This window comes from Pinus tabuliformis, chromosome Q (genome assembly GCF_031772625.1).
Source record: "Pinus tabuliformis cultivar Carrire ecotype Pingquan chromosome Q, CPIR1, whole genome shotgun sequence".
NCBI classification, from domain to species: Eukaryota; Viridiplantae; Streptophyta; class Pinopsida; order Pinales; family Pinaceae; genus Pinus; species Pinus tabuliformis.
This window is the reverse complement of record NC_142296.1, coordinates 471,513,567-471,527,853: the sequence shown is the minus strand read 5'-3', so window position 1 is coordinate 471,527,853 and position 14,287 is coordinate 471,513,567. Positions and strand designations below refer to the sequence as shown.

Here is a 14,287-nt window from a genome sequence, read left to right as displayed (position 1 = left end):
ACTAATGAAATCAAACATTAAATAACAAATCAGATTCATTGAAAGAAACATTAATACTTTCTTACGAAAGGTCATTCGTTAATATTTCAAACATATGAACCAATAATTTAATCTAATGAAATTCACAACAAACATAAAATGAAAGTTTACCAAAACAAAACGAGCATGCAAGTGAGGCAATGGGGGCCCTCCATAGCTCCACAAGCACACCTAGAAAGAAGTCAAATGTAGAAGAAAATTCAATCCACTTTACTTATACTCAAAGGCAAATTGCAATTACAAGCTCCAAGTTCTACATTCCAAGAGGTCTTAAACTCTACATTACAATGATTCTAAAATCTAAAATTGCAAATGAAGGACTAAGTTTCTAAATTCTAAAAGTTAAGATTACAAAATGAAGATTGCAAATGAAGGAGATAACACTCCTATTTACACAAAAGCTATGATAACAAACTCATAAATGTAAATCCACTATTCCCTCCTTTGACCCACATATTTCTCAACCAATGGTGACACATAACCCTATCCTCCATGATCTCCTCCATGAGGTCCATGATCTTCTCCATGAGGTCCATGATCTCCTCAAATACGAATTTGAACATAGAGTGCCACATAAAGATGCCTTGGAAGCTTCCTTTGTACCTACACATGTCAACAAACTCTTTCTAATTGTTAGGTATAAGTATATAGAGATTATTTTCTAAAGTTTAACCATAAATTCACTTAAATACTAAGAATTAATAATGTTTTGGAAAACACAACGGTAACCCATTTAATGATGAAAGTGAAGCTGATTTGGTGACATGGTGGATAAAATGTGTGAATGGAGTGAAAGTGGATGTATTTTAAGGATAATTCCTAGGCCCAACATCCACTGATAATGAAAGCAACTTTGGAGGCTCAGGATATGAGGTGACGCCGTGACATGAAGGTTGCATGAAGACAGAGAATGGAACAAAGAAGGAGTTGCATGTGCCGAAGTAACAACTCAAGGAAGAACATGAAGTTGCACAGACAGATGAATGAGTTGCAGCAAGATCAGGAATAGCAATGGCAACAACATGCACTCACGGATGAAACTACACCCGTACAAGTTAAAGATCCATCCCAGCAGCTAACACGGAGGAGACATGGTGAGTAGTGTTTTTGATCGCATGCAAGGGATTCAGCAACATGCATGTCATTGTGTGCACGCATGCAACCCAACCCATTCAGCACACTCACCAACACGAAGACAAGAAGCAAGTCCAACTGGAGCTGAACAGGTACGTTGGCAAGTTGATGCGCATGATCACCAGCACACACTTGAAGATCAGCATGGACACTATGCATAAGTATGTTGTCGGTTCAACCGTATCCAAGAAGAACATAAGCATGTTAGCAGATGAGTTGGATGAAGGCGGCAAACCAATGCACCGGTTGCAATGGAGGCAAGAGTTCGCTTTAGTAAGATGTCACCATGAGATGCATGCACACCATCACAGATGACCAAGCTTGGCATTAGCTCACCACCGTCACCATCACAAGCATGTCAAAGATTTGGTCTCATCAAAGAGGACTGAGTGTCAGTGATGTCTTGCAAGGCTTGCTCAAACCATGTTGTCTCACATGAGTACATGTGCATTGTAATGTTGAGTCATGTCAAGTGTAAGTCAAGTGTCAATGGTTGGATGTAATAGTCATAGAGTAGGTGAAAAGTCATGAGGGTAGTTGAACTTTCACAAAGGGGAATATCAAGGGTCACCCCACCCTTTGCTATAAATAGTCCCTCATAACTCATTGTAGAGGCTTTTGGTCAACCAAGCTTCTGATAAGACTATCTTGGATAAATCTTGGATAGTATTGTAACGCGCCTTGGCTTCTCCACTGCACGGAGCTAGTTCATCTCTTTGGAGGAGCAGGGGGATGTGGTTGTAACGTTCCACTGTTAGGGCTAGCAGGTTTACATGGATGTATTGTATCATTGTGACTTACACTTCTTTAATAAGATCCAACAAATTTTCATGCATATGTGTTATTGTAGTTGGACTGCTCTGGTTGCCTTAATGATATATGTTGTTTAACTTACATATTTTTGTATGAACTGATTTGTATGCAATTATATGAATCTTGTTGTTAATGTGTTGTATATGTTGTTAATGTTGTCTCGTCCGTGTCGACTGCTCTGTCGGACACCAGACAGATCTTTCACATGAACCTTGTTGTAACAACCGTTGCACTCGTCTCGAACTGATTCATGAGTGTTGTACGTGTTATCTTACCTTGTATGTTGTGACTGTCGCATCTGAGTGGACTTCTCTGCCGGAAGTTGTGCATGTCCTTTTGTGTTGTGTGTTCCTAGCCGAGTTGGGACTGATCCCTTTCAACCTGGAACTCACCTTCACCCTCATCTCCCCTTTATGTGTTAGAACCTCTCATACACCTTCTTTGACTCACTGCATCAGTCACACCCTTGCTACTGACAGAGTTATCTTACTTGCCTCTATGCGACATCGCAATCAAGGCATTACCTTACAACCCACTGCTGGGACTCCTACACCAAATGGTCTGAGGTCTAATTAGGACTTCTTACCGGGAAGATCCCCTTGACATGTTGGCGAGTCTAGCACCATCAACATAAGCCAATCAACAATTTGGCAGCAAACGTGGAAAACAGCGAAGGATATGCAAATGGAGCCCAAATGGATGGAGGAATGGCATAATTTCATTAGAGAACTTCAGAGACATAATGTCTGACTAAGGGACCAACCAGACGTTCTGATATGGGTACATGTCCTGACTGGAAAATAATCCCCAAAGTATGGTTACATTCACCTAATGACAAGAAGGGAGTGGGGTGCACAAGAGTGGTGGTTCAAACCTATCGGGAAACTAAAAATCCCTGCAAAATCAAGACTTTTCTTCTGGTGTATCTTAAGAAATAAAGTCCCAACATGGTATAATCTCCAAAAAAGGAATAAGATGGGTCTCGGTGGTGCACCCTTTGCAAAATAAATGAGGAATCAGTTCAACACCTTTTCTTAAAGTGTTCATTCAGTAAAAGTACTTGGGATGAAACCTTGAGGTTAGTGGGAAAGAATCAGGGATGGGATGGAGATAACATTGGGGAAGCATGGAAAAGATGGTGGGATGAGACCCAGGAGGAAAATATGAAAAATATTTCGTTAATTATCTCATGGGGCATCTGGTTGGCTCAGAATAGGAGTATTTTCAAGGACTTGGCACCTGCTCATGTACCCATTATTGTAGAATGTGCCTCAATTTATGGCCTTATCCCCCTACCAAATATTGTTAAGAGTACTAGGGAAGTTAGAGAAGAACAGATCAGGGGAGACATTCCATGGGCTTATTTTGACGGATTGTCTGATCCACAAAATATTTGTGGGGCGGGTTTTTTCATTTACACCAACAATCAAAAAAACTTAAAAGCATCGGTGGGCCTTGGCTCAGGAACAAATAATTTCGCTGAACTTCAATCCTTAAAATTGTTACTTTGTTGGCTTATTCATCTAGGGATGGGATCGGTCCAGATTTTTGGAGGCTCTCAAAATTTTGTAAAATGGTTTAACGGAGAGCACAGATGTCAAAACTGCATGTTGATTCCATTGTTAGAAGAAGTTTTACCTTTAAAACACCATTTTGACTTTATCATTGTCTATCATATTCAAAGGGAATGAAACCTAGTTGCAGACCTCCTATCTAAGGAGGGTATACAATAAGTTATGGGTATCTAGTGCATAATAGAAACTGACAAGGACATGATCTGTGTGTCGGATCAACCTCCATTCTTCGCATGAAAAATTGTGTTATTGCTCTGATCGAGATACAAATTATTTTTGTTTTTTTATTATGCCATGTATACATAGGGGTTAAAAACTTGATACTATGAAAATATCTACTTTTTGTAATTTTGTACAAATTGCTTGTTCCTATTTGGGTTGTTTTCCTCAAAAAAGAGGAGACCCATGAACAGTCTTTACTCTTTTCTTCTTTATTGGGTTTGAACATTATTTAGTTTTTACTTTCAGCCCATAAGAACCACTCTATGTTTACCAGTTTGACATATAGTACATTGAATGCTTAAATGCATCTAAAAATGTAACTTTTTATTTCCTTAATAGAAAGTTCAATTTTTTCCTTGGAAGTGATTTAAAACCCTAAACTCCTTGACCAGGAAAGAAAATTGGTCGTAGGATGAGATGAACCTGCAAAAGAAAAGAAGCCAAGTGTGTGATGATAATTTTCTCTGGTAGGGGCGTCGACTCCAAAAAGGGAAGTAAACTTAGATTGGTCGGCATGTAGTCGTGGCCCTTGTCGATTAACATGCACCTACAACAAAACCAAATAGTCAAATTAAAAGTAAAAGAAAAATAATTTGGTTTCGAGACCATTAGTTATGATGACTAAGAAATATCTGAACCAGTATTATACCTTTGGTATGCCTTGGTTCGCATTTTGGTTCCACCAATGAGAACCTGCAAAAGGGTTTTTAAAATTAGATTTCCTTCGAAGAAATCTTGGTGCTTCATGGCCATAATGAAAAGAAAACAATATAAATGTTATCTATTTTTACGTGGATAGATAAGGAGAGATACCTTGAGCAAAGGTTGTGTATGTTAGCCAATGAGCCCGAAGGTGAGACTCTAGTAGTCACAAGGACCTAAAACCCTCCAATATAGCACCACATTTCAGTATCTTCCAAAAGAGAAAGACATAAAGAAATTATATCAGTGCATGGTTGAGTAAGGATGAGAGAAAGAGAATTTTTTTAAAATTACATGAGAAAATTACCCAAGAAGATAACCTAGCTTGAGGTTGTCCTAAGGAAAGAACTAGTCCACTAGCAATAATCTCTTCGTCGCATAGATGGAGTTGAAAATTAAAACTTGTAGGAAAGGATTGAATAGTGATAAGTGTTAACCTTAGGGATGAAACCCTAAGGGGTGAAAATCTAAACTCCAGAGAGCGAAAGAGTGAATGAGGTCAGGGACGGCAGAGGGGATGAGGTGGTTATCCAAGAACCACCTTGATATTTTATGACCATCGATTCCTTACCCTAATCATGGTAGTCATGGACAATTGACATGTCAAGGGCACTGCATCCAAGGTAAGTTATCTAGAAATATATATAGACTTCTACCATGATCTAATATTAAGCCATGTATAGGTTAATCTTTTCCGCGCAAATAATATGGTATTATATAGTAAATTTAGTGTGGGACTTGAGAAATTTAACCATGAATTATCATCAAACATCGTTGAATTAAATGTCGAATACAATCTAATGAAACGTATTAAAAGAAGTTAACCCGCTAACACACAACATCAACAACATGATGAATTATTGAAAACCTATATACATATGCCATTAAATATCCACGTTTCCAAGAGAAAGGAATTATGTTGTCACTACAAAGGAAATTTATCATTAGTCAAGTATATCCAAGTTTATCGTGTATAGAATTATGTAAAGGCATATGCAAACAAGAGTGTAGACCCCGTGCTCATATTTTTAAAATTAAAACAAGGGAGGTTTCATGCCAGCTAGTCCCTGCCTTGAGGGGGAAGTATATAGAGTCCCTTGATCCAAGGTCATTTGATCCAACCTCAGTTGTGTACAACGATGTGCAACTTGGAGTGGATGCTTCGTAAGGGTTTTATAGACAAAGTGGATGCTCTATAAGGGTGTCATGGACAGAGTAGCAATGTGTCAACAATGTGTCTGTGATGATGATACCCAATGGGTTCCCTTTCTGAAGCATAAAAAGTGCACCTCAAGAACAAATTTAGTAACATTAGCCAAGGTCCCATTTGCTTCTGTGTATAAACTAGACAATAATTTTAGTAGCATGCCCCCAAACTATAAACCAACATTGAATTTGACAAAATGACTTTATGATGAAAATCAAAATTGAAGCCTCAAGCCTCATGAAAAATGTAAGAAGGCTCAATCCCCATTACATGACTTCTCTGTTAGTCAAAAAAAAAAATAGGGAATTCCCTATAACAAATGTATGAAAGTCTAATGTGCAAAAATCGGTAATTACATAATATTTTACCAAGTCTAATTGATGAGACTAAGGGTACACTTTAGTTGCTGAAGTTTTTAGTTGTTGGATGAAGTATTGACCAAGAAGCAAAGTAAGCACCACCAATACTGGAGGCAGAAGCGCGTGTTCAGTTATTTCTAGTTCCATTTTGCAACAGGAATAGATGATCCAACATAAGCTAAAGCCCCTAGGAGTACAGGTTGTTCCGATGAGCCTAATCAAATGAGCTCGAATGCTTAAGCAATGGGAACTGTAACTACTGAGTCAACTGAATCAAAGGGTGAAACTGTAGCTCCTAGATTCCATATGGTTCTTAAAGCGCTACCTTCACCTCCGCCTAGGCCCCTAAATTCTAAATAGTAACTATAGCATTTTTCAAAACACTACTTATAGTAACATCTGGAAATGTTGAAGGGGATGTTGTCGATGAAATTGGGTCAACATCTGGCTTTCGAACTGACTTTCAAATTGGCTCGGCAACTTCACCCATCCCTGCTTATGCGGACTCTACCTCTACGTACTTTTCTCTGTCAAATGTAACTGTGTTTGGGTCAACTTCACCTAGAACTGGGGACTCTGTAGGTTCTCTTTATTTACAGCAGAGTTTCTCCTTCAGCTCCAAATACAATTGACCTTGCATCTAATAAATTCGCACCAACAGCGGACCAAAAGCAAGATTGAAAACTAGCCAGCCTAACCCACCACCTAACCTACCTATTTTAGGAATAACCTTCCTACTTCGAACTTGACTGCTTTCCCAGCATTAGAGTACTCTTTGCACTTAGATAGAGTAGTATTGCTTGCCTTTATAGAGTAGAACTACAAGAAGTCGGATTATAAGTAGGCTTGTACCCACCATTCATAATGCCTACAGTTATGGCCTTGAGAGAGAGAAATGCCAACTTAGTGAATATAGAAGATTAGCCATCCTTCACGTCTTACCAAATCTAATGCAAATAAAGAAAACCATTCTTCACTTGAGACATTTTCTTTGTCTGGGTTTTTGCTATGGGATTTTGGTTCAGGCTGGGAGTTGAAATTGTGAACAAATTTATTCATGCTTCAGATCTTATCTATCAGAGCAAAGATCCTCGAGGACTTTCTTGTTCAAATATATGTTGTACACAATACATGCACATATATAGCTTTGAATCAAATCAAGGATGAATTGGGTATTGTTTAATTTTGTGAAAGTATTTGTTAACTTCTTAAAACCCCTTTGTTCAGTCAATTGGGGAGCTATTTTAACAGAACCTTGACCAGACTAAAAAGGGGTGTTGAAACTCAATCAACTTTGGAGATTGGATGAGGTCATGGCTTCTTTTGGGTGTCTTTGTTTCAGAGACCATGATAAAGAAGAAGCACCTTCCATTGGAGCGCAGTTTGAGTTGCAATCAATGGGATTCTAAAGTTAGCCCAAATCAGGGGTAGGGGTAGTTTCTATTGAGCCCATGCTGTTGCCAATGTAAAATCCTGAACGAAAAGTCCTTAAAAAATCATTATTGGTAAACCATATAAAATCATGTAAACCATATAAAAAAGCATTTAAAATATGTACATGCCCATGTTGTTGCCAATGTAAAATCTTGAACGAAAAGTCCTTAAAAAAGCATTATTGGTAAACCATATATTATTAAATTGAAATCGTGCATAATCATATGTAACTGTGCTTCTATTAACTTTTTCTTTTCAAGCTTATAATGTACAAGAATTGCAGTCCCAAAGGCCACTTTGCCAATCTGCTCCATCGCCTCATAGTGATCCATTTTGGACTCTAGAAGCAGTAAATTCCAGAGTCTGTCGAATAATATTCCAGGTAGGTATTTCCTTTCAAATATTCATGATGCAATGATATTTTTTCAATTTCAAACAAATTTCATATTTGGGGATTCAATAGCACACCTATTACAGAAAAAGCGCTTGACTTGAGCCTTCTTTAACAAGACAATGTAATGCACGCTCTACTTCGTCGGAAGGAACCCAAAACAGTTAATAGCCTGTAACAACAAACAGATAATATTGTTGGGTCAAACACATGGCTCAGAAATTAGCTAGAGTCTTGTCAAAAGAAGTCAACGCAATCCCTTGAAATTTGTCTTTAAGCCCAAAAGAATGTCAAAGTGCTTTAAAACACACACAATTAAGTCTAGACAGAAAACATAGTTTTGATACATAACCATATTCCATATTCAAAACAACAAGCACAAATAAATGGTGGGCATGGCAAGGTAACAACGGAGCCAAATTTGACTTTACGAAGAACAATCTCACTAAAGACTTGGCAAAAACTGAGTTTCGTTAAATTAATCAGGCTAAGAAAGTCCAAACTCTAAGTTATTTATAAAAATTACTAGCTTTCCAAATTTTCAGGCTTCCATGATCTATCTAGTAGAATCTGCATTGACATGTTTAGAGCATAGAATATATCCAAACTATAAAAAATAAAAATAAAAAAGCTCCATGCTAGTTTGAGAATTAAAAAAATTATAATATCATTCAGACATTGCCTAATCAGCATAGCTTACACACGTAAATATCAAAAGATGAACACCAGCTCGAGAACTGTAAGAATATCCTGATATCTTTACGATATCAATAGTAATATGTACACTTCTCTAAATGAAAACTAGAAAATGGGAGATAGTGACTAGTTCTTGATGCATTGTCAAAATGTAATTAGCATAATTATGTATAGAAAAGGAAATGAGGGATTAATACCACATGTCCTGTTCCATAATAGTGAACTTTCGTCAACCGTGGCACAATTATATCATTTTCAGCAGTTTTTGGAAGCTCGGCAATGGGATCTAAAGGTTCACCATCCTTTGTTATCTTCTGTGTCTTTGTATTGGTTTGTAAGAAGTACATCAAAATTTAACAAAAACAAACAGATTATAAGACCTACTAAAAAAATCAAGATAACAAATCATTCATGCCCATATTTTGTTTATATAGACTAACAAACAAGAAACTTGAGTGATTTTCATAACAGAACAGATAAAATCCATATTCCCTGATATAGCATACCTTCATATGTGTAACGACAACCCATATTGGATTTGTCAATAGTACATTTAAACACCTACATAGAGAATGGCATAATAACTAAGTTTTACAATGAATTTCAAATTCAAAACTATAATGGTAGTCATAATGACGACAACATAGTCATGTGAATTGATAAACAACATCAAGCAAGACAAATTTTTAAATCTATGCATCAATTACCATATCCTTTCAGCTGAAGGGATTGAAAGACCCACCCAGATAATGTTGCAACAAGAAGAGAAGAAAGCATTCCAACTGACCCATCTCCTGCACCCTTTTTCTTACGATTGAGTGCAATGTTTTCCGCTTTGCTTCTAAATATTTGATAGAAATAATAATATACACCCTATACAGACAACAACCAAATATAAGTCTGACCTCTTCTACAAGTGATATACGGTCACGATTCACTGTGTTCATACAATCCAAGCTCAACAGGAATCCAACAACTAAATTTGGCTGAGTAATTTACTAAAACTATATAAATATATTGTAAAAATATTCCAACTTTAACACAACACTGTTTAGGCTCTGTCATAATTTAGTTAATATGATACTTACCATTGAATATGAAAAAATAGTAAAGGCCTATTAAACATAAACATAAGGTAAAGGCCACATATGCAATTGGACCTATAATGTTCGTGAACCTGATGACTACTTTGGGGGTTTCCAATGGGGAGGGGGCTTGTACTGGCAGGTTGTGGCTTAGTGGTTGGGATGGGTTGTTGCCCTACAAACAACCTAGGTTCAAACCTCAACAGGTGGAATGCCCTTGTGTGTGAGTGAGGAAAGGTATATGACCTCCCCAGAGTTAGTTTCCCTACATCAATAAAGGGCCTTAACACATATCCGACAAGCCAAATCGGTTTGAATGAGCATTAATAGGGTATTTTATCCTTTATCCTTACTCAGGACTGCCTGTGGTTAAACATCAAATACTGGAAAACAGACTAGACCTACTTCATTATAAAAGAAATGGTTACTTCTAGCTAAAGTTCATACAGTTTAAAACAAAGAGTGTGTAAGTTGCTCCAATTATGATCTAATACACGTGTGAGATTCATCAGCATTCAACTGACATACATAGATATATATGTATGTATGGTAGATCACCTCACGTTTTTATTAGGAAGCAGGCCTGATAATAGTGTTCTAATGCAATTGAACACAATATCAATTGCATAATGTTAAGACCATTTTTCCTCTTATTTTCCGTGCTTGTTGCTTTTAACATGTAGCATTTTAGCCTTCATTATTTAATGAAATAACATATTCCAAAAGAACAGTTTCAATTACCTGAGATGCGGCAGTGCCCACTAAAGAAGGCGTAAGCCCACCATATAATCTACCCCAACCTTCATCCCTTATAACCTGCAAAAGAAATTATGCTTGAAATATGGGTCAAGATTCACTTGTACTTTCGTCATCTATCAACATCCCTCTGATAGAAAAATAAATAAATAATATGAACTTAGAAACAGGACAAAAGCATGTTTGTCACTATTATAAGATATAAACATAAGCTTGGTAAGATATAAATCCTCAATTGGTAAATTCGATTTGATGAACCGAGTAGGGAACACAAATACTTTCATAACTTCCAATCATATTCAAAACATAAAAAAAATTCTGAACAAAGGGTGGGTGGGAGTAAAATAACCTGACACATTTGATGAAAGGTCCCACTAAGCTTCTGACGTTTTTCTTATGATATACTCTCCACCTCCTGTGTTAAATATTTTTTGAGTTTCCTCTCAGTTTGTTGTCTTGTATTGACCTGCTTGTAGGCATGTGTATAATTAGTGCCAATATATATCAAAATGATTGAAAACTTAAAAATATAAACCTACTTTTCGGTAGAGATATAATGCATTTTTCTACTCCTTTTTTTAGAGTGATGCTTCATTGTTCCATAGGAATAATTACCCCATGGTCCTCTTTTGTGGACGCATCCACCTATCACGGGTCAATCTTCTGTTCGGTTAGGACGCTGGAACAGCAGGTTAACTATTCTATTAGAGTTTCTCAGGACTTGCAGCTGGCCCCAACTGCACCGCTGCAAGCCTGAAAGTGAGAGGACCTCCCCTATATTTGAACACTCGTGGATAGAATAACAATTCATCATCCTCATCGTTGAATCGACACCCCATTGACTGATATAATTACAAAATACAGATGTAGTGTAAACAAAAAAAAATTACAAAATGTGAAGCTGGATGAAAAATAAAACTTTCGAAATTGAAAATTTGGTGTACTGTCATACATTCTGTCTATTAACAGAATATATGAAAAAATACCCCAAATTCATTGCCTCGAGTTCAAACCATCCAGAGCAAAATAAAATATTACTTTCCAAAATGATTACAAAATAAGCCTAAATTTGAAAACCACTACAATAGAACCCCAATTAAGAAAATGTAGCACGTTTTCGAACAAGTCAACAATATATGCATAAGTAGTTTTCGAACAAGTCAACAATATATGCATAAGTTGTAGAGACATGGACTCCACGACGAAATGAATGAGGTCGAGGTTAAGGAGGGCAGAGTTTCGATAAATGGAATGATGAGACACATGGCCCTCATGGTAGGTCCCACATAGTGTTTTGTGTAGGATTATTACTATGATATGTCCACAATGGTTACATACAAATAAAATGATGGTCGTATGTAATATATAAAATTTGTATGGGCTACATGTGCCTCCTGCATAACCACAAGAGGTGTAACGAGAGAACGAGTGCCTTCAGAGAAACTCAGATGCCAAACACACAGCTTTTTAGAGAGGATGGACTGGGAGTAGCCATTATCGTGCATCCTGCCTCACCACAAGAGGAATAACGAGAGAATGAGTGCCTTCAGAGAAACTCAACAACCAAACATAGTATTTCTCAATGGATGGACAGTAGTCGTGACCTTCAGTTGCACATTGATGCTGATACTTTTCTGAGATGCTTAGAACACCAATTTCTCAAGATATAGTTTCACATCCACCCCTGGATGGGGCATCATTATCATTGTGTATTTTAAATCAACGGGACCGACATTAATCAATGTTCAAACAACAGACCTGGTGCCATCACTATCGATGTGTATGTTGAATCAATGGGACCGACATTCGACATTCGTCAATGCTCGAAAAACAAACCTGGTATCGTTCAATTTGGATATAGAAATGGATGGATAGTTGAGGTTGTTGATGAGTTCAGTGGGGCTTTAGCAATCTAATTAATAGAGCTAGTTGATGAGTTCAGTAGGGCTTTAGCAATCTAATTAACAGAGCTAATGAAGTTGGTTAGATAGGGGGATGGAAAGCAACCAACCAACCTAATGAACAACATTGGAGCTGAGCTTTTTTCGGTTTCCTTACCTCGTGATAAAGTGTACTCCCTGTTTATGGAAAGCGTACTCCCTGTTTATGGCGTCTATTGGTTACTTCTATTTATGGAAATCATACTCCCTGTTTATCGTTACTTCCTTCACGAGGCTATGTTTTCTGGCCAGAGAATCTTTATCATAGCCAGTTAAAATTGTTGATAGTCCCTCCTCGACATAGTCCTTGGGATTCACAGTGAGGCACATGTAATCCATGTAGACATTGTAAGTAACAAAAGTGTTTTTTCTAACCAAAATTATAAACTACTACCTTCATGCACCATGTGGACCCCACATGAAGGCCACGTGTCGTACTACTCAATTCCCCTCGATGTCAACCATATGTATGTGATGTGGCCCGTTAGACCGTCCAATTTCATTTCTTCTTTGGTACTCCGCATTCTCCCAGGATGTGCTTTGAACTACACCCAGGAGGTAGTAAAAATGTTGTATATTCAAGTCGTTACCGAGTTTGAATAATAATGCTAAAGATCCTCTAGCTGGACCATTTGTGGGATAATAACAGGAGCAATAGCTCCTTCCTCTATCGTTTGTGGGATCATGACTGGGTAAACAAAGGTAAAGCTAGAGCAACTAACCAGTGATGCGAGCCAATCCATCTTCCCTTTTGTTCAATTCGAGTCGGTGAAATTTTTAAAAGGCGTATATTTAAGATTGTAAATAATATTGTGGTTGCAATGGATGAGAGTGAGGAGAGTATGAGCAACTGTGAATGAGGCTGCAAACATCTCTCAGAAATTGAAGCAGAGAAAGAGAATAGTTAACTTCAATAGTTAATTTCAATATTGAAAGGAAAAATAAAGGCAACAAAAGAAAAACAGACAGTTCAGGGGTGCTTGTAGCTTTATTCAGACTTCCGAAGAAGCCAAGCTAATGCCCCCTGCAGCAAAAGGAAAATAGACAGAAGATGGAAATTATTACGGGAAGACAAAGTATTACTCTTCATGAATCATTAAGGTTTGTCTTGCTCTTATTTGGTCAGCGTTGGAGGTAGTCGCTAAGTGCCTCACCCAAAATAATAAGTTGAGACCTCATTTTCTAAATTTAAATAGGATACAATAGGCAGGTTATCGGGAACTGTTTTCATTTCGTGTGTATCATTAACCTTTCTATCTCAGCCCCACCGCACATACTTTTTTCGATCCTTCATGAAATCATGGAGTATAGATGATCTCTCTATTTTACTGCTAAAATGGGGATATTTTCGATCAAACCTTCATCAAATCATGGGTTGTAGAGAGGCTCAATATTTTACAGTTGAAATGGGAAGATATGCCTCCACTTATAACCTTATCCTATATATATATAATAGATGAGCATACCTTGATTGTGATAACTCAATGCCTCCTGCAAGAAAAGAATGCCTCTGCAACAAAAAGCATGCAACAAAGATAGGGGAGCTAAGTGAGGTTGTCGGTTGAATAGAGCTCTCCTCAGCCAGTGCTACTTAAGAGTTCTCCTCTCCTCGGCCAGTGCTGCTTAAGGGCTATCCTCTACTCGGCCAGTGTTGCTTAAGGGCTCTCCTCGGCTTCCTGAAGTGAAATGAAACAGCGGCAATATCACAACACGATTACAACTGCTCTAGGTGAGTAAAAGTTGTGGTCGACAGCACTACAACATGTAGGTTGACAGGTGTAGGTTCGAAAAATGTACAGTGATAAGTGTAGTTACTAGCAATGTACAGTGGTGAGCTATGTTGTATGTAATTTTAACATAAAATGTTTACCTATTAATGTTAGCATTAATCCATTGAAACACAAATTTTGCAAATTTTTGTAAGTGAATCGAAAC

At 37.5% G+C, this 14,287-nt stretch overlaps 1 long non-coding RNA gene across 1 annotated transcript; it reads right to left on the bottom strand.

Annotated features, from left to right (window-relative positions):
• Positions 1 to 289: 289 nt before the first annotated feature.
• LOC149220243 (uncharacterized) lies at positions 290 to 14,033 on the bottom strand. The gene is made up of 5 exons (XR_016248743.1): positions 13,819 to 14,033; positions 10,762 to 10,878; positions 10,398 to 10,472; positions 7,953 to 8,047; positions 290 to 642 (listed from the first exon to the last, which is right to left on the bottom strand). It is a non-coding gene; the product is annotated as an uncharacterized LOC149220243 (long non-coding RNA).
• Positions 14,034 to 14,287: the final 254 nt, after the last annotated feature.